Source organism: Chiloscyllium plagiosum, chromosome 17 (genome assembly GCF_004010195.1).
Source record: "Chiloscyllium plagiosum isolate BGI_BamShark_2017 chromosome 17, ASM401019v2, whole genome shotgun sequence".
Classification (NCBI taxonomy): domain Eukaryota; kingdom Metazoa; phylum Chordata; class Chondrichthyes; order Orectolobiformes; family Hemiscylliidae; genus Chiloscyllium; species Chiloscyllium plagiosum.
This window is the reverse complement of record NC_057726.1, coordinates 47,328,669-47,352,652: the sequence shown is the minus strand read 5'-3', so window position 1 is coordinate 47,352,652 and position 23,984 is coordinate 47,328,669. Positions and strand designations below refer to the sequence as shown.

Sequence of the window (23,984 nt, the reverse complement as noted above, 5' to 3'; positions counted from 1 at the left end):
CCCTCTAGTTCTGGATTCCCCCACCCCAGGAAAAAGACTTTGTGTATTTATCCTATCCATGCCCCTCATGATTTCATTATTCCTCTATACGGTCATTACTCAGCATCCGATGCACCAGGGAAAACAGCCCCAGTCCATTCAGCCTCTCCTATAGCTCAAACCCTCCAACCCTGGCAACATCCTTGTAAATCTTTTCTGAACCCTTTCAAGTTTCACAACATCCTTCTGATAGGAAGGAGATCAGAATTGCACGTAATATTCCAAAAGCGGCTTAACCAATGTCCTGCATAGCCGCAACATGACCTCCCAACTCCTATACTCAATGCTCTGAACAATAAAAGAAAGCATACCAAACGCTTTCTTCACTTTCCAATCTACCTGCAACTTACTTTTAAAGAACTATGAACCTACTTTCCAAGGTCTCTTTATTCAGCAACACTCCCTAGGACCTTACCATTAAAACTGGCAGCATCTGTCAAGAGAAATCAGAGTTAACGTTTCAGATCCTGTGATCCTTCCTCAGAACTGCATGTTGCAATTTTAGTTTAAAGCTCAAGATAAAACAACCATAAAGAGTGAAGCATACGCTGGATCTTGAGGTTAAAATTGTGGGTGAATACAATTCCACTCCTAATGGCTCATGTTAGAGACAAAAAAAAATTGCAGATGCTGGAATCCAAAGTGGACAGGCAGGAGGCTGGAAGAACACAGCAAGCCAGGTAGCATCAGAATGTAGCGAAGTCGAAGTTTCGGGTGTACCCCTTCAGGACTGTAACAAGCCCTGAAGAAGGGTTACATCCGAAGCGTGACTTCTATAACTCCTGATCCTGCCTGTCTTGCTGTGTTCTTCCAACCTCCTGCCTGTCTACTTTGGACTCCAGCATCTACAATTTTTTGTCTCTAACAAATTTATTCCACTGCGAAGTTTCTTCAAATGGTGCCCACTTTGAAGAAGTTCTCTGCCAGTCCTGAAGCAGGTTTACACCTGAAACATTGACTTCTCTACCTCTTAATGCTGCCTGGCTTGCTGTGTTCTTTCAGCTTCCTGCCTAATGGCTCACGGCAGATCATGAATGCTTAGTTTTGAGCTGCTAGGTAAGTTCTAGCACTATGCCATTTATCAAGACGCTAATGTCACACCACTTGATGAAGTGTGCCTTTAATGTGATGAAGGGACTTTGCAATAGTTGTGATATCTCATGCATTCGTACTAATCACCACAGACTCCATTTAACATACTGGTATGTTGCAATGCTTTATAGGGTACAAGCTGATGCAGTGGCTGTTTGAATATTGAGTGCATGTTGTAATTTAATACGATTAATGTTAAGAACGTTTTTTTTAAAGTATCTATCAAAATTGTGTTGAAAGGTAGCATTTCAAAACTGTACTGCAGGTTGGCCTTCACAGGTGTTTATTATGATTAAACCAAACACCTGGTTTGCCCCTTACTGATTTCAAATTTATACAAGTTGATTATTATTTCACTACTAAGATCTGTGCAACTGGTTGATTTTTTTCCTGATAATTCAAATGGAACTACTTATGTTGTAATATTTTCACAATTACATTTTTATTTGGATTTTATTGACATTTAATTTGGAAAGAATTTTATTTTTAATTCTTTTGTGTGGTAATCAGAACAAGGAAAGTTGCAAATATGCAAATTAATTTTTGGTCGTGCTTTTCTGAAATGTCCTTTCTCTACTTTTGTTTCTACTTCAAAACAAATGTACTTAAATACAAGAGAGTGCAATATAGTAACGGTTGATTTGAAACTGTTTTATCCAGCATAAATTAGTAGGGTCCTGAAGGCCAAAATGACGACAGGTTACTCGTACACAGTTTAATTAATTGAAAATGGTCATATTGCAGTAAATTGTTATTAAAAGCTCGAATCAGTGTTGCCAGTACTCGACCATAATTGGTACTCTGGGGAATTAAATATTTAGCATTAGTAATGTAGCAGCACTAAGACACAAATTTCTATTTCAGTAATGAAAGGGATTTACTGTAAATGCAAATGGCTGTAATGACAGCTGTGACAAGGGAAACAGTCTAGGCTATTTCAATAAAAGATTTCATTGGATAGCAAGCTTTACTACATTATTTGTTGGTAAGAGATCTGCATGTTTAATTCCCAAATGTAATGCATTACCAAAAGTACTGAGATTTCTAATTGCAAATAGGATGAACAGTTGGCCAAATGTCTTGCCTTAAGTGGCCGAAACATGAAGCTCTCACCAACTAACATGACATCAGTTCATGCTGTTGTCAGTAAAAACATAGACGTCAAAAAGATCTTGTTTGTTTTAAGTTTAATTACATTTTGAGCATAAGTGCTTCCACTGATACAACATGAAAAGTCGGATATTGGGCTCTAATGAGCTGTAGTGGTGGATGGCTGAACACCCTGAGGGATTCCTTCACTAAATTAACTATGGATCAGTATTTGGTTTGGACACAATATGTCTTTTAGATGCAGTTAAAGCACAATTACAGAACTATCTCAGTTTTCTGTTTTCCATCCTACCAAACTGAATTGAGTTGTTTTATCTAAAAATATCACCATACTTAACTGTTTGATATGAACAACAGAGCGTCTGGGGCATCATTCGCCACAAAGCTTGAACTAAACAGAGAAATCCAACTGATATAAAATATAGTATTACAAATATATTCTCTTCTGTGTGGTAGCATTTGAACAGGTTTCTCTAAGTTATTCAAATCATTTTAATTCAATTTTAATTTACAAAAGCAACCATTACAAAATCAGAACAGACATTGAACTTGAATATATTTGTACAGTAATGAGAAATCAACTAGAAGACATGATATATTTTTGAGGAGTTTCACTCCAAATAAGATTTAATCGAATGCTTTGATATCAAATTTGCAAATATTCTATTTCTGAGTAGTGAAAACATGGCAAATTAAGCTAGAGCATGGTGATATATTTTATAAATGTATAAATAAATTTAGCAATATTCTCATCATGGTTTGCATGGGTTTAATCTTGATTGCAAAATTTGATATATCATTTTATTTCATGAAAATCTGCCCCTTTTGGTCTACTGTGACAAATATTGGGACATAATCTGGATTCCAAGTGTGTATAAATACAGATATTAAATAAACCACAGATTTATCATCTTTTCATTTTGTTTGATCTAAAGTGAATTTCTTGTGCAGATTTTGGGAGAAAATACAATGACTTTAATATTGGTTTGAAAAAAAAACTTAGGTAAGCTGATTTCCCCCAAGGTAATTTTATAGATAGTTATAATTACATTCTTGTGAGATATCTGAAAACTGCATGAATAGTGAATTTTTTTAGAAAAATTCCAATCTAAGAAACTGTCACAAAGTGCTTTCAGTTGTCATGGCAGCATATATTTTCTCAAATTACCAATGCTGTTTGTTTTGCTTTTATCAGTCATCAACCCATCAGCTGGTCCATTCATAATGATTTCTGGCAGCTCATCAGGGGAATTCAGAACCATTGAATACAGTTCTATCAGTCTTCACACCTCATTGTGTGAAACTGTTTACCATGTCAGCCTTCTCTGTAAATTGTACACAGTTCAGTGAGAGGATAAATGCATGGAAATGAAACCATATAACCTTGTAGCAGTCAGCTGAGATTGAAAGTTTGTGTTGACTGATAATTCACAGGCTTTTACTTAAGTTGGTCACAAAGCAGCATCAAAATATTTGGCTTTGAAGTCTTGTATATGTTAGTTAATTAGACAACGTTTCATTTGACCTAACATTTGTCAGGTTTTTTTTTTGAAGGCGATTCCCCATAATTGGGGCGTATGGTTCAGCTTTCTGACATCAGCCTAATCTTTCACTCTCATTTATGCTAACTTCTTCTAAAGCATTGTCACATTCAGTACATCAGACTTTTTACAATGTCTGCATTGAATTATAACACTGTTGCCCTTTGATACTCTGCTGACTGTAAATGAAATCACTATTACAAATGTAAGGCCATGTAATGTGGTGGCATTTAATTAAAAAATTGTATAAGATTATAAACATTAGTTTGAGGCACAGTACTGTTGTGCTACTTCTTTACAGAAAATGCTTTTTTCACATTTTTATTTGGATTTCTGTCAATTTTTTTTCTGAGGATACGAAATCATACTTTTCAAGGGGTCATGATTCATTTTTAGGACACGGCAGTATATGTCAGTGAACTATTTAGAGTCATAGAAATGTACAGCACGGAAACAGACCCTTCACTCCAACTCGTCCATGCTGACCAGATATCCCAACCCAATCTAGTCCCACTTGCCAGCACTGGGCCCAAATCCCTCCAAACCCTTTCTATTCATATACCCATCAAGATGCCTTTTAAATGTTGCAATTGTACCAGCCTCCACCATTTCCACTGGCAGCTCATTCCACGTACCACACTCTGCATGAAAATGTTGTCCGTTAGGTTTCTTTTTTATCTTTCCCATGTCACCCTAAATCTATGCCCTCTAGTTCTGGACTCCTCCTTCCCCTATTATATTCATGGCCCTCATGATTTTATAAACCTCTGTAGGATCACCTCTCAGCCTCTGATGCTCTAGGGAAAACTGCCCCAGCCTATTCAACCTGTCCCTATTTTTCAAATCCTCCAACCCTGGCAACATCCTTGTAAATCGTTTCTAACTCTGTCAAGTTTCACAGTATCTTTCCAATAGGAAGGAGACCAGAATTGCACAAAATATTCCAAAAGCGGCCAAACAAATGTCCTGTACAACTGCAACACGACCTCAAAACTCCTGTACTCAATACTCTGACCAATAAAGGAAAGCATACCAAATGCCTTCTTCACTATCCTATCTACCTGCAACTCTACTTTCAAGTAACTGTGAACCTGTACTCCAAGAACTTTTTGTTCAGCAACATTCCATAGGACCTTCCCAATAAGTATATAAATCCTGCTAAGATTTGCTTTCCCAAAATGCAGCACCTCACATTTATCTAAATTAAATTCCATCTGCCACTCCTCAGCCCATTGGCCCATCTGATCAAGATCCCATTGTAATGTGAGGTAACTTTCTTCGCTGTCCACTACGCCTCCAATTTTGGTGTCATCTGCAACCTTACTAACTGTACCTCTTATGCACACATCCAAATCATTTATATAAATGATGAAAAGTAGTGGACCTAGCACCGATCCTTGTGGCACTCCACTGGTCACAGACCTCCAATCTGAAAAACAACTCTCCATCACCACTATCTGTCTTCTGTCTTTGAGCCAGTTCTGCATCCAAATGGCTAGTTCCCCTAGTATTCCATGAGACCTCACCTTGCTAACCAGTCTCCCTTGGGAACCTTACTGCTTACTGAAGTCCATATAGACCACTTCTACCACTCTGCCCTTATCAAGCATCTTTGTTACTTCTTCAAAATACTCAATCAAGTTTGTGAGACATGATTTCCCATGCAAAAAGCCATGTTGACTATCCCTAATCAGTCCTTGCCTTTCCAAATACATGTACATCCTGCCCCTCAGGATTCCCAACAACAACTTGCCCACGACTGACGTCAGGCTAACTGGTCTGTAGTTCCCTGGCTTGTCCTTACCACCTTTCTGAAATAGTGGCACCACATTAGCCAACCTCCAGTCTTCCGGCACTTCACTTGTGACTATCGATGACACAACTATCTCAGCAAGGGGATCAGCAATCACTTCCCTAACTTTCCATCGGAGTTCTCGGGTACACCTGATCAAGTCCTGGCAATTTATCTGCTTTTATGTATTTCAAGACATCCAACACTTCCTCCCCTGTAATGTGGACATTTTTTAAGATGTCACCATCTATATCCCTACATTCTAGAACTTCCATGACCTTTTCACAGTAAATACTGATGTAAAATACTCAAAATGATCAAAAGTTGAAACCTTAGATAAGTTTCTTGTTTCCACCTCTGGGCCAATGAATCCAGCTGCAGCATACCTTGTGTTCACTTGGGTGCTGAGATCAGTGGAACCTTCTGGTTTATACAGGGTATGACTTAGTAATACAAAAGCAGTATCTTTCTTCACTTAACCTGTGAGGGAGTTGTTATTTTTAACAATTGATAATTAAAATATTGTTGAATGATGCTTTTATTGCTTTTTAAAACTGATACCTATGATATGATAAGCTGAAAGCATTTTAATAAAAATAATACATAATGGGTTGGTTGTTCATTGTAAACAGCTAAACCAGCACATTGTGAGAAGATGCAGTTATTCTGGATGTATGGTTGCTCACTGAGCTGCAAGGTTCATTTTCAGATGTTTTGTCACCATACTAGGTAACATTATCATTGAGCCTCCAGTGAAGCACTGGTGTAAGTGGCCCACTTTCTGTTTGTGTTTAGGTTTTCTTGGGTTAGTTTGCTGTGGTGATGTCATTTCCTGTTCTTTTTTTCAGATGCAGTTATTCTTAAGCAAATCTTGGAATGGTAAATTTCTGTTCCTCTCCTGAACTTCCAAAACCTAACATCTACTGTCCTTACAGAGAAGTAGAAAATGTTGAAGGCAGGTTGACCTTTTTGTGCTCGTGGCCATTTTAAAAGTGATTTTGCCAATTGACTGGGAATATTTGCTTAGCTACGAAGGGTCTGTTTCCGTGTTTTACATCTCTGACTCTACTGATTTTCACAAATTATACATGTCAGTGAAGAAAGGAACTGTCACAAACTGATGTTGTAAAATCTGAATCTTTGATTTTAATTTTTTTGTAGCATTGGAGGTGATTCTGAGTTATGGAAACTTGAGTTTTGGCTCTGAGGTTTGACTGCATTAGTTATCACAGCTATGTGGGACATTCAAATGGAACTTTGGATCTTCCGTGTTCGTTTACAATTTTTGTATGTTCAAACCCCAAGAATATCATCTCCCTCTATTCTCCCAATCACAATATTGATAAACGAAAAAATAAATCACTCTTCCCCACCAAAAAGACCCCTACTCCAGTTTTGCTAATCCAAAATGTTGGTGATCATAACTCACACAGATGGCTGATATCCTTGATACGATTGTTCACAACAACAAAAACAAAGAAGCAAAGGCAAGATTCTAAGCTCAGTCTCCTACAGACTGTCCTAGAAATGTGAGTGAAACAATTAAAATGTGTGACATTCCCTTAAAATATGGGAATAAGTGGCAATCCTGATATTTTAAACGTTTTAATATAGATTCCTTTGCTTCATGCTTTTCAAAAGTATAACAATTCAGAATATCAAAAGAAGGGACTAAAGTTGGTGATTGGATGAAATATAGACATACATAGCTTTTAAGAAAATAACCTCTTTTGTTCAAATTCTGTCAATGAGCATAAAGTAGCCCGCAGAAAATCAAGCAATCAAACCTTTCAATGTATTTGTAATTACTAGTCACCAGTAAGTACCAAAAACTGACCAAATTGTTCAAGTAAGTTATTCACATTACTTTCAAGCACTGTTTTTCTTCCTGAGTATTTTCTGAAAGCTATTGCTATTGCGATACTACCCTCTGTGCTGCCCATCTGTTCAGAAGGAGTAAGTAAAAGTGTTCACATGGCTGCTTAGAGTCAAGTCTTTTTCTTTACCCAATGTGCAAGAAAGATGACTGCAAGGGGAGGATTGAATTTTTTTGGAACTCTTAAAGATGTTTGACTATTTGAGAGATTATTTTATGTATATGTTCAAGAGGCAAAAATGACACAACTGGGGAAGAGGGGTGGTAGGGGGATGTGAATCAACCCTGACAAAAAGAACTGGTTTAATTACAAACGAAGGTTACATATTTAGTGAAAGAAGAGTAAACATAATCCTGGTAAAGTCAATTACTTTGTCACCACAATAAGATCAGAATGCTTTTGACTTAATGTTAAACTAGTCTTGCTTGAGAAATCCTAGTACTATGGAATACACTGAGATTAATGAGAGTGTGGATTCCTATTGCAACACAATTAAGTTAGAAATTAAACTGAAAGTTGCATTCTGTAAAAAGGAAACAGTTATCAAGTGAGACTAACAGATTATATTCTTGAGCTCAAAAGATATCTCTTACCACAGTGTGTATGGCAGGAACTTCCAAATCAACCAGAAGATACTTTTGTTCCAAGAATTAAAGGGGAAGCCAGATGGCAAATAAATTGACATGGAATAAATTTAGCAATGAGACCATGGCCATAGAAATGACAGAGTTTTAAGCTAAAAGACTGTTGTTTACTTGGGGGTAAATCCACTGAATTTAGCAAACAACCTGGCCACCACAGCCAAGTTTGCCACCTCAGAATCAGAACTTTAGCTATTATCATTATACCTACCAATCCTCTAAATGTTTCCACTTTCAATCAAAATGTTATGCCTTTGGGAATGTTGGTCACAAACAGATGGCATCAGGAGTAGAGGGAACAGTAATGCTTCAGGTCTCAGTCAAGCACCAGATATGGGTCACAACAGATCTCGAGCTCATTCAGGAGCTTGCAAGTCCTCAAATATGAATATAGAAACAGTGGATTCTATCAAACAGGAAGATCAGAAGTTATACTCCATCAGAGAATGTGAAAAATAACACATGCAAGAAGAGAGTAATAGGGCTAAAGATATACTTCCAGAGCCAACAGTAAAAATGGAAGTCAATGATATAGTTGCAATAGTGTTAAATATCCCAGAAGCAAAGTACACCTAATCCTCCTTGTCCGCAGGGATGGGGCACACACTTCCTGCCAACAACAAAACTTGTAGATATAGCTCTTGTGTACTGCATAATCGGACCGGACAAATCAATAAGAAAAAAGGAACCTGAGACTAATCTCACAAGTATGCGAATCTGTGGATAATAAGGAGAAATCTCGAAACAACATTCCTTTAAGCAAAACTGTTTTGAAACTGACTAGTTATTCTAATAATAATATATTTGGACAAATTGTGTTAGCGTGAAATATGATGATACATTCAACTCTTTCTATTGCCCCTCTCCAAATTAAATAAGAGAACCGTTGAATGAATGCTAGTATTCTTAGAGCCGGCTCCATGAGCATCCAGAGCAAAAATACTCTATCACTATGTCATCAAGTATAACCAATATCACTCAACATTGAATAGTGATGCTGAGGGAAGTATCGTGAGTATGAAGAGATCTTTGCCTAAGCATTTGCTAAATGTGAAGCTGAGAAGTAATTCTCATATTTCTCTTCTACACAAGCTTGACAATTTTCTGTTTGCTCACAGGAAAACCCAACAGGCTACATTAGGTTGCCACTCTTCTGAATTAATGTTTAAAAATGCTACTCTGATAAGGTTTAGTTTGCTTGACATTGATGGTAAAGTAAAAGAAATGCAACACAAAATGAAGGTGAGTCATGGTACACGAGGCATGTAACTTTGAGAGTTTAGTGCTGGTCAGAAGGTCAAGGTGAAAAGACTGAGGGATTTAGGAAATAAGCTGTCTGTGGTGTGTTTATATATTTTATATATATATATTATAAATTACTTAGATGAAAATGTAGATGAATGTGTTAGTAAGTTTGCAGACAATACAAAGATTGGTGGAGTTGTGGATAGTACAGAAGGTTGTCAAAGGATACAGCGGGATATAGATCAGTTGCAAATATGGACGGAGAAATGGCAGGTGGATTTAATGCGGATAAGTGTGAGGTGCTGAACTTTAGAAAATCAAATGTTAAGGAAAAGTCTACAGTTGATGGCAGGACTCTGAACAGCATTGATTACAGAAAGATCTTGGGGTTCAAGTCCATAGCTCCCTGAAAGCACCCACACAAGTAGATGGGGTGGTAAAGAAGGCACATGACATGCTTACTTTTATTGATTGGGTACTGCTTGCCAGAGTCAGCATATCATGTTGTAGATTTATAAGACTTTGCTTCGGTCACACTTGGAGTATTGCATTCAACTCTGGTCACCACATTACAGGAAGGACGTAATGTCTTTGGAAAGGGTACAGAAGATATTTACCAGGATGCTGCCTGGATTAGAGGGTATGAGCGACAAGGAGAGGCTAGAAAAACTCAGGTTGTTTTCTCTTGCGTGGCAGAGGCTGAGTGGAGACTTGATAGAAGTCTATGAAATTATGAGATGCATAGATAGGGTCGATGATCAGAATCTTTTTTCTAGAGTTGAAGTGTCTAATACAAGGGTACGTGCATTTCAGGTGAGAGGAGGAAAGTTCAAAGGAGACCTGAGGGGCAAGCTTTTTTACACAGAGTGGTAGGAGTTTGGAATGCACTACCTGGGGTGGCAGTGGAGGCAGTTACAATTAGAGCATTTAGGGACTTTTAGATAAGCACACGAATATGCAAGGAATGGAGGGATATGGACCAAGGACAGGCAGACTGGTTTAGTTTCATTTATTCCTGTATTCCTGATGAAGGGCTTTTGCCCGAAACGTCGATTTTACTGCTCCTCAGATGCTGCCTGAACTGCTGTGCTTTTCCAGCACCACTCATCCAGACTCTGACTGGAGATGCTGGAAACCATTGTTTTTACTTAGTTTCATTTAGCACAACATCATATCTGTGTTGTGCTATTCTATGTTCTATGTGATCCATGTTTTAGTTGCATTCACTTACCTAGTGGAGATTTAAGGGAGAGTGTCAGTGTCATCGAGATCATTTGCTTGAAAGAAGAAATCTGATAAAGAGAGTACAATAATCTAGCTATAGTCCAAACACCTCCTGTATTCCAAAGTAAAAGTCAAACCTGTAGTGAAAATTACAAAGAAAGAAAGTTTACCAATACAGGTAGCCCTCGGATAGCATGCAGCATTCGGCAGTTCCAGCAGCATTCTTGAAAAAAAAACTACTCTTACCATATGCCTGACCTAGCAACATAATTTGTGGTAAGAGTAGTTACTTGCAGTCAATCCCTGACATTGCCCGAAATGTCAATTCTCCTGTTGAGAATGCACCAAAACTTGCACTTATGTTGCTCCATTTTCGTTTTTTGAAATTATATGTCAGTTATGCCAAGTTCTTATTTTGGTCTTCCATACAGATGCTAGACGCAACAAGGATAACTACAAGTGCTACTACTGAAAGCACTAAACTGTGGTCCTGCCATAAATGTCATTTGATGTTGAAGATGGAGCTGAATTTAATATTTTTCCATGTGAATGTTGTTTATAAAGATTAAGGTACATAAGAGAATATAGTAGGTATTTTTATTAGAAGATAAATAAAAATGGTGACACCACAAGTGGAGAAAATGAATGGAAAACATCAGAAAAAGAACAAGTGCTCCTTGGTTTTCAGCTGTCATCAAATCAGTAGCATAATCACTGAAAAAAATCTTTTAAGGGGTTGAATGGCCTATTCCTGCTTCCTGTAAGCTCAAGAGACAGAAACCCCACTAATTTCCTGTATTTTTATGTAACTTTAGCACCCAAGGAGACAATATGAACGTACAAATTAGAGCAGGAGAAAATCACAAGCACCTTAAGCCTGCTCTGCCATTCAGTAGCATCATGGCTGACCTGATTACTTCACATTCCTGGCTGCCCACAATAATCTTGCACACCCTCATTTCACAAGAATCTATTTACCTCTGCTTTAAAAATATTCAGAGACTGCTGCCATTCCCTTTTGAAGAAGAGTTGTAAAGATTTTCACAACCATCTTCAAAAACAAATTCTCCTCATCACTGTTGTAAATGCGTGATCCTTTAGTTTTAAACAGTGACATCTGATTCTAGAATTTCCACAATGGAAAACCTTCTTTTCACATGCATTCTGTAAATACCTCTCAAGATCTGATATATTTCAATCAAGTCACCTACTCTTCTGAACTTCAGATGTGTTCCTAAACTGTACAACTTTTTTTCATAGGACAACCTGCCCATTTTAGGCATTTGTCTAATACATCTTCTCTGGTTTTCACCCAATACATTTCCATCCAGTAGCGAGACTGATATAGTACACAGTACATCAGATGTGGTCTCATGGACTCACCAATGTCCTGTATGATTGAAGCATAACTTTTGTATTCCATTCTCTTTTTAAAAACTGATAACATTCTGTTAGGTTTACTAATTCTTTCCTGTACTGCATATTAATCTTCTGTGATTCATATACTCAGGTACCTAGATGCTTCTATATTTCAGTATTCTGCAACCTCTCACCACTTAGAAATTGTTTCTTTTCATATTCAGTCATGTAGACACAATCAACATGGGTGATGTCGTCAGGAACTCTAGAATTAACAGAATGGGAATCTAGGGGGAGGTGATCACAGCGACATCATAATGCTGAGGCTGAAAGCCAATGGCAGAGGACTGCTCACAGTTATTTTCTTCTTGAGCACTAAGACATTGATGGTTGTGATTGCACTCAGTGGGAGGGGTAGGTGAGCTGATGTGTGAGTGAGGGTTCTGCATCTACAACTGGTCACAATATTTGCAGGGAACGAATGCTGATGTTGCACAACTGAGATGTTGATGGTTGAGGTATACAGGCTGTGTACTCCTTGGCTATCAAGTAACGTTAACACTCGCTGTATGTTGCATCTCCTTGGCACTCCACTGCGGAGGAACTGCCTGAGATTGGCTGTGTTCTGAGAGTCTCTGTTGGAAAGCCAGAGCCAAAATCAGAGACAGCCATTGCCATGTACATACATTGCTAACCCTACCCACATGATGCCACTGGCGGTTGTTGTATGCACCCCATCATATTTCATCCTTAAGGACAAATGAGTGATGCTGCAGAGCATAATGAATGACCTAGGCCCAACACAAAGACACAGACAGCCATATGAACAGCAAAAACAAACATTTTACCACAAATTCAAACCATATACACAAATGTCAGTTGTGGGCTCCACAAGCTATCACAAGACCTTTCGTCTCTTCTCCCTCTCCGCCTGACTGAGCTCCCCTGTTGTATATCTGATGGAGAGCGCCAGTTGTGTAGTATAGCATGTTGTCCCTGAAGATTTGATGGGTGACCTCAGGGGTGTTTTTGGCTGGCTAGGCCAAGGTGAGAAAAGGTTACCTTCCTGGTCTAAACTTCCAGGGATTGAGGAAGGGAGAAGGCAAGTTGGAATGACCAGATACATTTACAGTCTCCTGAATGCATCCTGCCAAGACACCTGTGTGTGGCCGCTTTGGCTTTGGTGAGGACCAATTCCTGGGCTGATGGGTTATAGGTACGTACAACACTCCAGCAGACTCTGAGAGTGTTGACCCTGTCTCTGCATTGTCACTGCCAACCTGTCAATGGTGACAGTTAAATGGTCTCTGGATTGGCTGCATTGTTCCAGCTTCTCAGCACTGACAGTCATTGTGTTCTGAATGTCTTTCTGCCTATCATGTGCAACTTCGAACATTCAAGGTTTGTATACATATGAAAATCAGAGTTGAACAAAAGGTCAGACAGCTTCTGAGAAGCAAGAGTATCGACGTTTCGGGCATAAGCCCTTCATCAGGAATATGGTGGGGGAATAAGGGGCTGAGAGATAAATAGGAAGGTGGTGTTGGCGGGGAAGATAACTGGGAAGGTGATATGTGGATGTGGGTGGGGAATGATAGTGACAGTTGAAGGGAGGTTAGAGAAAATAGGTGGGAAGGAAGAGGGACAGGTAGAATAGTTCAAGGGAAGTGTGCCAAATTGGAGTGTTGGATCTGGGATGCTGAAAACATTTGAACATCTCTATGAAGTCCTTCACCACTGACACCAGAATCTGTGGGCTAAGGAGGCGCCTGTTCTGCAGACCTCCTTCAAGTGCCACAGGCCTAGGCATTCCTCCTTCACCCATCTGCACAATTATGGGTGTGAGGTCCTCAGTTTTCATACATCCCATACTCCCATCACCTATTGAGCCAACTGATGATTTGCCGCTGGTGGGAGTCCAGTGGGCAGCCTGGCCTGAACTATCTTTTCCTGTGTAATCCAGAGGAGATGGTTGCATCTTGGCTGATGTGCTTGGCTTACTGGTTGCAGCTGTAAGACACAAATAGCAGAGGTGTCATAGATGATGTTAGAGGTAGTGCCTGATTCAGCACACTGCCTGGTGAATGTTGCAACTTCAGCATTCAAATAGTATTCACTCAGTTGCCAGGACATAGATGTGTCTCCATCCGCCTGGGAACCTGTCGTGGTTTAGCCAGAATGAGTATTCTCTCCTTGTGAGTGGTAAGGCCTCTGACATCCGGAACTCTGGTGCGCCCTCAATCATTGCTTCACCTTCATTCTGCTCAGTGGTGGGATGTCTTCTAAATGTAATGACAAAAGGGACCTAATGGTTTAACCACAGATAGATGGCATGGCTTTTAGTACTGGTGCATGCAGGAAACTGTGAGAATGCATTCTGAGAGACTGAGAAGACATTGTGGAGGGGATGTAGGGTTAGTGTTGTGGGAGGATCATAAGGGTAACAAGTAAGGGTAGATGTTGCATGCAAAAGAGCAGGTGTCCAGAACAGAAGCCTTGCTGTGAGAGGTGAGTGCAGGATCAGAGCTGGAGTGAGTGTGAGGTGGCAGAAAGCAGAAAAGGTACTTACACTAGCAGCATGGAGAAGATGTTTGACCTTTTTTCAGTACTACTGCCCAGTCCTCCAAATCCTGGACAGGGCCACGATCCAGATAGAAATCTCTGACCAGACAGCCACCTTCATCTACTTTCTAGGTGAGATGGTTCCACTGTGCACCATCCCATCATGCAGGACGTCCATATCCCTGTCAGAGTAGCCAGTTGCCAATTTGCACATGGTAGCCATCACCATCCAGGGTAGATGCTTGCACTCCTCCAGGTGCACTGCAGGCTGTTAAAGATGACACACCTACAAGGGATGTTGGTCTTACAGCATTTGCCTGATTGAGTAAACTGTTATTCCGTAACTGGTGCCTGTTAAGATTGTATGGAAATATAATGTGATACTCACCATTGGGTTGATCATGACAACGAAAGTGGCAAATTTGCTAAGATATGGAGAGAACAAATCATCTATTCTCACCCTCCAACAAACTCATTGCAACTTGCCCTCAGCCAAAAAAAAGACATTCTACCCAGAAAGAGAAAATGGTGATGAAACTCAGTGGTGACCTTACAGAGGTATATAAAATCATAGGGTCTTTTGATATAAAATCAAGGTCTTTTCCCTGTGGTGGGAGAGTCAAAAACTAGAGGCATAGGTTTAAAATGAGACGGGAAAGATTTAAAAGGGACAAGAGGCAACGTTTTCACTCAGAGGGTGGTGTGTCTATGGAATGAGTTGATGGAGGAAGTGATGGAGGTTGGTGCAATTGCAACTTTTAAAAGATATCTGGATGAGTACATGAGTAGGTAGGGATTAGAGGAATATGGGCCAAGTACTGGCAAATGGGGATAGATTAATTTAGGATATCTAGCCAGTATGGACAAGTTGGACTGAAGGGTCTGTTTCTGTGCTGTACATCTCCATGATTGTAAGCTGGTAGCATCTGTTGAGAGAGTAACAGAGTTATTGTTATGAATGCAATATGACTTTTTTTAGAAGCAATATGGCATGTGACAGAAAATGGAGGACTAGATGTTGACAGACGAGCAAAGCTATCAAGATATGGGTCATAGGCAACAGTGTGAAAAGTGAATTTTAAGTCAGACAGGTATATCCTCGAACTAGGAAGCTAGGGAGGTGACTCTTGGGTCCCTTGTTTGAGACATGGTGAAGATGATTGTTGAAAGCAGAGCGGTGGATGTTGTCTTAATGGACTTCAGGCAGGAGAAAATGAGTGCAACAGATGTTGGAGATCAGAGTCGAGAGTGTGGTGCAGGACAAACACTGTAGGTCAGGCAGTATCTGAGGATCAGAAGAATCGATGTTTCGGGCATAAGCCCTTCATCAGGAATGAGGCTTGTGGTCCAAGCTGCTGCGAGATAAATGGGAGGAGGGTGGGCCTGGGGGAAAGGTAGCTGAGAATGCGATAGGTAGATGAAGGTGGGGGAGAAGGTTGGAGAGGAGGGTGGAGGGATAGATGGGAAAGATGATGACAGGTCAAGGTGGTGCTGAGTTGGAGGCTTGGGATTGGGATAAGGTGGGGGAATGGGGAAATGAGGAAACTGGTGAAATCCACATTAATCCCTTGTGGTTGCAGGGTCCCAAGGCGGAAGATGAGGCATTCGTCTTCCAGGTGTCGGGTGGTTAGGGTTTGGCGATGGAGGAGACCCAGGACCTGCATATCTTTGGTGGAGTGGAAGGGAAAGTTGAAGTGTTCAGCCACCGGACAGTGAGGTTGGTTAGTGCGGGTGTCCCGGAGACATTCTGTAAAACGATCTGCAAGTTGGTGACCTGTCTCTCCGATATAGAGGAGACCACATCGCGTGTGATGGATACAGTGGATGACATTCGTGGAAGGACAGGTGAATTTCTGTCGAAAGTTGAAGGATCCTTAGGGGCCTTGGATGGAGATTAGGGGGATGTTTGGGTGCAAGTTTTGCACTTTTTGCCTTGTGCAAACCCACCTTCATCCAACTATTGCATTCTCAACGATCTTCTGCCCCCAGCTTCCCCCTCCTCCCAAATTTATCTTTCAGTCCCCTGGCCCACAAGCCTCATTCCTGATTAAGTGTTTATGCCCAAAATGTCATTTCTTCTTCTTCTCGGATGCTGCCTGACCTTAATGGACTTCAGTAAGGCATTCGACAAGGTTAGACTGGTTAACAAGGTTAGTTCACATGGAATACTGGGAGAACTAGCCATTTGGATTCAAAGATCGGAAGGTAGGAGACAAGCTGGTGTTGGTGGTGGCAGCTTTTCAAACTGGAGGCTTGTGACCAGGTGTGCCGCAGGGATTGGTGTTGGATCCATTGCTTCTTGTCATTTTTATAAATGATATGGATATGAATATAGGAGGTATGGTTAGTAAATTTGCAGATGATACCAAAATTAGACAGCAATGAAGGTTATCTCATGATCAGATGGGCCGATGGGCCCATGAGCCGATGAGTGGCAGATGGAGTTTAATCTAGATAAATGTGAGGTGCTGTATTTTGGTAGGTAACTCAGGCAGTTAAATGATGCCTAGTTGGGAAGATAGAAATATTAAAAGTGTAGCAACAATATCTTAGTGGCAGAAACACATCATGAAAATATCTAAAATGGGATTCATTAGTAATAATTGTTGAATGCTACATGATAATAAGGTATGGGACAATTTATATTCAACAAAATACATGAATGAGAAAAGGCTGAGGATCAATATTGCTGTTTAAAACAAGTGCTGGAAAATTGAGAAATTTCCAAATTGGAATGGATGCGTTGCAGCAATTAGCTATATGGTTACAAAGAAAGGAGCAAGCTCTAAGAAATGATTAGAAATGTGGGAAAACTGTTTGGAATTTGAATGTATATTTCTAAAAGATTTGAATATATGTTGTAATTTAGCACATTACTTTTTTTGTTTTATGTTTAATTATTATTGTATGATGTTTTAAAAAGAAATAAAGGGAATCTGTTATCATTTGGATGGTTCTGTCAGAGATGCCTGAGACCAAATGGAGCTAGGGAACAGGTGATGGTTATATGCTATTTAAGCGATAATTCGGTGAGAACTGAGTACATACATATGGAGAACAAGTCATCAATGTGTTGAAGTTTTGTGATGTATAAGTTGAAATAAAATTTTGACTAGAGAAACAGGTATCTGAATTCTGTCTTAGTCTACCTTTTAACTTCAGATGTTTAACAAGGGCGACTTTAAGTTTGCCACAACGCACAAATTTCACCAAGCATTAATGGATTAAATTGCTCAGTCTTCCATGCAAGATTTTTACTCAAAGGTTCTCACCCACCTCATCTTCTCGAACTACTAAGCCTTCTTGGCCTCTGCATGTCCTTCTCACTCACTGGGGACACCTCAGCAGACGTCCTGCTAATGCATCACTACTGATGTCTCTTCCATCTGCTTAGTTCCTCTCTCTATTTCAATGCTTGAATAGTTAGTCCATAATCTGATCAAGAAACCTAAGGCCAGTGAATGGGTGGTGGACGTCAGGTTCCTCATTCTGTATGAGAGGAAATTATAGAATTAACAGGAGAGCAGCATAATTATTCATGGGGACAGGGAGGCCTCAATAGTCAGTCAGTCTAGTAAGCTTCATTGTGTTGTGCTTGCTGCAGTCCCATTACCACCAGTGCTGACTCATTCTTAATCTGCACTTATATTCCTCTTGCAAAACAAATACTCTGTTTTATGCAGGTAAAAGCAGCACCAAATGAACCTCCACTTGGAAGAAGCTAGTGCCAGAGACTCTCAGTGGCACTTCTACCTCTGGGGCAATTAACCCTCAGTTAACCAGCAAGCCTTCAGCTGACCCGTCTACCAGCTCATAGATTTTTACCGTGGTGAGTACTCTGGTTTAGATTTAGGAGTACAATTTGATGAGCATATTCTCTGATATATCTTCAGAGCTGGTTGAGAAAGACACACTGGTCAGGCAGCATCCGAGGAGCAGGAGAATCGATGTTTCGGGCAAAAGTCCTTCATCAGGAATGATTAAGGGCTTTTGCCCGAAACATCGATTTTCCTGCTTCTCAGATGCTGCCTGACCTGCTGTGCTTTTCCAGCACTCTCCACTCTAATCTCCACTTTCGCCTCACTTTCGCCAAGAAAGACACGCCCCTGATCTCTGGCATTCGGAGGACTACTGGAGACCTGGTAGCAGCTCATGACCCAGGCAGAAGGTGATCCCATGTTCTCAGCCATGAATGAATTTGTCAAAATGCACAAATAAGTATTGAAACACCTGACAGGCAGGTTTGTCAGAGGTACTTGATAAACTGGATTAAAGGATGGTGAAGTGACCATAAGACGGAAGAGCAGAAATTAGCCCATTCAGCCCATACTCCGGCATTCAATCATGGTTGATGTTTCTCAACCTCATTCTCCCGTAACCCCTAATCCCCTTGATACTTGAGAATCTATCTATCTCTGTCTTAAATGTACTCAATGACCTAGCTTCTACAGATGTCTGTGACAATGAATTCCATAGATTCACCACACTCTCTGGCTGAAGAAGTTTCTCATTATCTCCATTCTAAAAGGTCTTCGCTTTACACGAAGGCTGTGCTCTCAGGTCCTAGTCTCTCCTGCCAAAGGAAGCATTTTCCCAACATCTATTCTGTCCAGGCCATTCAGTGTGTTTCAATTAGATCCCCTCTCACCCCTCTAAACTCCATCAGATATAGATTCAGAGTCCTCAAACATTCCTCGTATGTTAAACATTTCATTCCTGGGACTATTCTCATGAACATCCTCTTGTACATCCTTCCTGAGATTTGGGGCCCAAAGCTGGGCACAATACTCCAAATGTGGTTTGACCACAGCATTAGAGAGCCTCAGAAGTACATCCCTGTTTTTATATGTGAGTCCTGTCAAAATAAATGCTATAATTGCATTTGCCTTCCTAACTACGTACCCAACCTGCAAGATTACCTTGAGAGAATCCAGGACGAGAACTCTCAAGTCTCTTTGCACTTCAGACTTCTGAACCTTTTCCTTTTAGAAAATAGTCCATGCCTCTATTCTTCCTACCAAATGTGTATGACCTCACACTTTGCCATGTTGTACTCTATCTTTCACTTCTTTATCCACTCTCCTGACCCGTCCAAATCTTTCTGCAGGCTCCCACCTCCTCAATGCTACCTGTGTCTCCACCTATCTTTGTATCATCTGCAAACTTACCCAGAATGCCCTCAGTTCATCGTGAATGTATAAAGTGAAAAGCTGTGGTCCCAACACTGACCCTTGCGGAACATCCCTTGTCACTGGCTGCCATCCCGAGAAGGACCCTTTAATCCCTACTCTCTGCTTCCTGACAGACAGACAAGCTTCTATCCATGCTAGAACCTTGGCTCTAACACTATGTGCCCTTTATATTACTCAGTAGCCTCCTGTGTGGTACTTTGTCAAAGGCCTTCTTGAAGCTCATGTAGATAACATCCATTGGCTCTCTTTCATCTAACCTGCTCAATACTTAAAGAATTCTAGCAGATTTGTCAGGCATGACATCCCATTGATGAAACCATGCTGACTTTGCCTTATTTTACCATACACTTCCAAGTATTCAGAAATCTCTTCTTTCACAATGGATTCCGGGATCTTACCCATGACCAAGATTAGGCTGACTGGTCTGTAATTTCCCTCTCTTGCCTACTCCCTTTTTTAAACAGAAGTGTCATGTTAATGATTTTCTAGTCCTCTCAGACCCTTCCTGATTCTAGCGATTCCTGAAAGATCACCACTAATGCCTCCACTATCTCTTCAGCTATTTCTCTGAGAACTCTGGGGTTTAGTTCATCTGGTTGAAGTGGCTTATCCACCTTCAGGCCATTCATTTTATCTAGCAACTTCACCTTGGTGATGGCCACCATACTATACTCTGCTCCTTCACTCTCTTGAATGTTTGGGATATTTTACTCATGTCTTCCACTGTGAAGACTGATGTGAAGTAATTATTCAGTTTCCTTGTTACACACTACAAAACCTCCAGTGTTATTTTCCACTCTCTTTTGCCTCTCTTTTCCTCTTTGTATATCTAAAGAAACTCTTAAAATCTTCCTTTATATTACTAGCTAGCTTACCCTCACACTTAATCTTCTCTCTCTTTTTTTTTTTTGTTGCCCTCTATTGGTCTTTATAAGCTTCCCAACCTTCTGTATTCCCATTATACTTTGCCACATTATATACTTTCTATTGCTTTTATGGTATTCCTGACTTCCTAGTCAGCCAAGGTTGTGACATTCTCCCTATACCCTGCTTCTTTGTCCTCGGGATGAATATCTGCTTTGCCTTCTGAATTACTCCCAGAAACTTCTGCCATTGCTGTTCCACTGTCTTTCCTGCTTGGCTCCTCTCCCAGTCAGTTCTTCCCAGCTTCTCCCTCATGCCTTTGTAGTTGCCTTTATTCAGCTGGAATACCATTATCTCTGATTCTATCTTCTCCTCCTCAAATTGCAGAGTAAATTCAACCATATTATGATCACTGCCTTCTAAGTGTTCCTTCACCTTAAGCTCCCTTATCAAGTCTGTCTTATTGCACAACACTAAATCCAGTACTGCCCGTTCCCTAGTGGGCTCCAACACAAACTGCTCCAAAAGGCCGTCTTGTAGACATTCCACAAATTTCTTTTCTTGCAATCCACTACCAACTTATATATTGAAATCCCCCATGATCACTCTAACTTTGCCTTTCTTAAGCATCTTTTCTGTCTCCTGGTGTATCTTGTGCCCCAGCTCCTGACTACTGTTTGGGGGTCTGTACATAATTCCAACTATGTTTCTTTTACCTTTGCAGTTCCTCAATTCTACTGCACTGATTCTACACTATCTGACCCTCTGTATTGATTTAACTTCATTTCTTCCTAAGGAGACAACCTCACCTCCTCTGCCCACCCGTCTATCTCTTTGATACGATGTATATCCTTGAATATTCAGTTCCTAACCTGATCCTCTTGCAGCCACGTCTCCGTGATGCCCACCATATCATAACTGCCACTTTTGATCTATGCCACAAGCTCGTTTACCTTTTTTCCTTATACCACATGCTTTCAGAAATAAAACTTTCAGTGCTACATTAGCTGTTCCTCCTCTTATTATCATTCATTTGTCCAGTGTGCTTGAAGTTTGATTGCTTACCCTTTCCATACACTGTCCTATTTGTACCTGTGCTGGAGATTTTAATGAGCTCTCTTGTGTCCTGTACTCTTACCTCCTCCTTTAATTTGGGTTTTCTGATTTCTCCTATTACTGACCACACCCCTGACCTCCATCATCCCCCCCCCCCCCACCCCCCACTTTGCCGCTCAACCTCGATTTAGTTTAAAGCCCTGTCTACAGCCCTAGTTAGGTGATTCACTAGGAATCTGGTCCCAGCATGGTTCAGATGAAGACTGTCCAATCGGAAAAGGTCCCTTCTTCCTCAGTACTGGTGTCATTGTCCCATGAATTCAAACCTATTTCTCTCACACCAATCTTTGAGCCACGCATATACCTGCTTACTCTTATTGATCCTGTGCCATTTAGCTTGTGGCTCAGGTAGTATTCCAGAAATGATTACCTTTTCAATTTCTGCTTTTTCATTTGGCTCCTAGCTGTTCATACTCCCTTAGCAGCCCTAGCTTTACCTGTGTCATTAGTACCTATGTGGACCATGACCACTGGATCTTTACCTTCCCACTCCAAGTTCCTCTGCAGCCCAGATGAGATATCCTGAACCTGTAGACAGACTCCAATTTTCAGTATCCTGCTGGCTCCATGATCAGCTAACAGCTCATTGAATGCAGCGCAATCTCAATTGATCTACTTCTGATCCTTTGTCTTATGGCCTTGTGATCTATTCTTCCTCTCCTTCCCTGGAGAATTAGCCAGTACAACTTCCCTTTGCATCAAATCAGAGTGGGTACCTGGCAGCTGTAGCTTGACAATTTCTTGTCCCAGACATAATTCAATTGTGTCTGTGCCACAATGCCCAGGATGCTTCATGGCTGCCAGCCTCCTTGACCTTTTGTGCATGCAAGTCAACAGCGGTAAACCATCTCATCATATTGTCAAGGCTTCTTGGGAATCAACACACAGACCACTTCAGCCCTTCAACACTCCACTTTGGAGCTTAGGAACACGTACGGCTTGCATGCCTTTGCCAAGACATATTACGTGCAGGGGCATATGAGCATCTCATAAGTTGCTTTCTGTGCACATGTATGTCTCTGAGCTCACTTTCTTTGCAGGAACTCACATTGTACTTATTGGAAGCTGGTAACTTCTGCATAATTTCTGTTAACCCTCTATAATGGTCTTACAGTCTAAGTGCTTTCTATTGCTGGAACCATCTAGTTTTCATACTGTTGACACCATATTTCAAGGCCATCTACACAGCACTTCAGATACTGCAAGCCAGGAACAATCCCCACACTGTTGTTTGAGTGTCTAGATTCAGAACATAGCCCAGAAGAAAGGAAAACTCACACCCTGCATTGTCAACAAGGTGGGTGGTGAAGAGGCTAACAAAGAACAAAGAAATGTAACAGCCCACGAACAGGCCCTTCGGCCCTCCAAGCCTGAGCTGATATAAATGTACTGTCTAAATCTGTCGCTCAAGTCCTAAGCATCTGTATCCCTCCGTTCCCCACCTACTCATGCGTCTGTCCATATGCATCTTTAATGAATCTACCATGCCTGCGTCTACCACCTCTGCTGGCCAGTGTTCCAAACGCCCACCACCCTCTGTGTGAAGTACTTGCTAGTTCTTTTTCCAGCTGATTGATACTGGAGACTACATTACATTACCTACAAGCAAACCTGGGTGCACATCGCAATAAGGCTCAGGCACTACAACTCTCACTACTGCATGCACCATTTCCACTCAACAACTCTCATCTACCTCATCCTCCTGAACTACGAAATGTTCCTGCCCTCTGCACTTCCTACTCAGTCAGTTGAGATACTTGGATTCTTGTCGGACTAAATGCCTGATTAACTATAGTCAACACCATGGAATCAGATGAACCCATTGACTATATGTGATAATACCTTGTGACTGACTCGAGTCCCCTTCATTCCACTAAATAATGCTCACTTTTAAGTGTGGCAGACTGGCTGCCCTGGTCTGTGCTAAGAAGTGATGCAAGCCTCCAAGATTGGCCACCTCTAAAAGATTCTGACCCTGTGCACTAGAAAATAATGTGATCCACACATATACTGCCAGCCTGTAAATCATTATTGCAATCAATGCATAAGAAGAAAGCTAAGAGGCATAAGATGCTGCCAGTGCAGATGTATAAAATGTGTGTGAGTCCCTATGTGCAAAGAGGTCTGGCAGAAGCATGCGCCATCATAGATATTGCTAAGCTATAAAGTACTGGGGAAGGGGTTAAATAATTTGCAAGTTGGTCTGAGAACAGTTATGGTGATATGGTGAAGCTTGTAGTTTGTTGATCTGACTGACATTGATGAAAGGTTTAGGCTGCTGGCAGTCATAGGGCATGAGGGACATTATTTTGAATAAGAAGTTGGACAAC

At 40.7% G+C, this 23,984-nt stretch overlaps 1 long non-coding RNA gene across 6 annotated transcripts in view; it reads left to right on the top strand.

Annotated features, from left to right (window-relative positions):
* Positions 1-23,984, top strand: part of LOC122558431 — a 357,678-nt gene that overhangs the window by 66,903 nt on the left and 266,791 nt on the right. For 3 of the 6 annotated variants that reach the window (XR_006314132.1, XR_006314131.1, XR_006314133.1), the window contains exon 3: positions 18,166-18,311. The exons of the other annotated variants lie outside the window; for them this stretch is intronic. This is a non-coding gene — a long non-coding RNA (uncharacterized LOC122558431). The remainder of the gene's footprint in view (positions 1-18,165; positions 18,312-23,984) is intronic. 6 annotated transcript variants of the gene reach the window in all.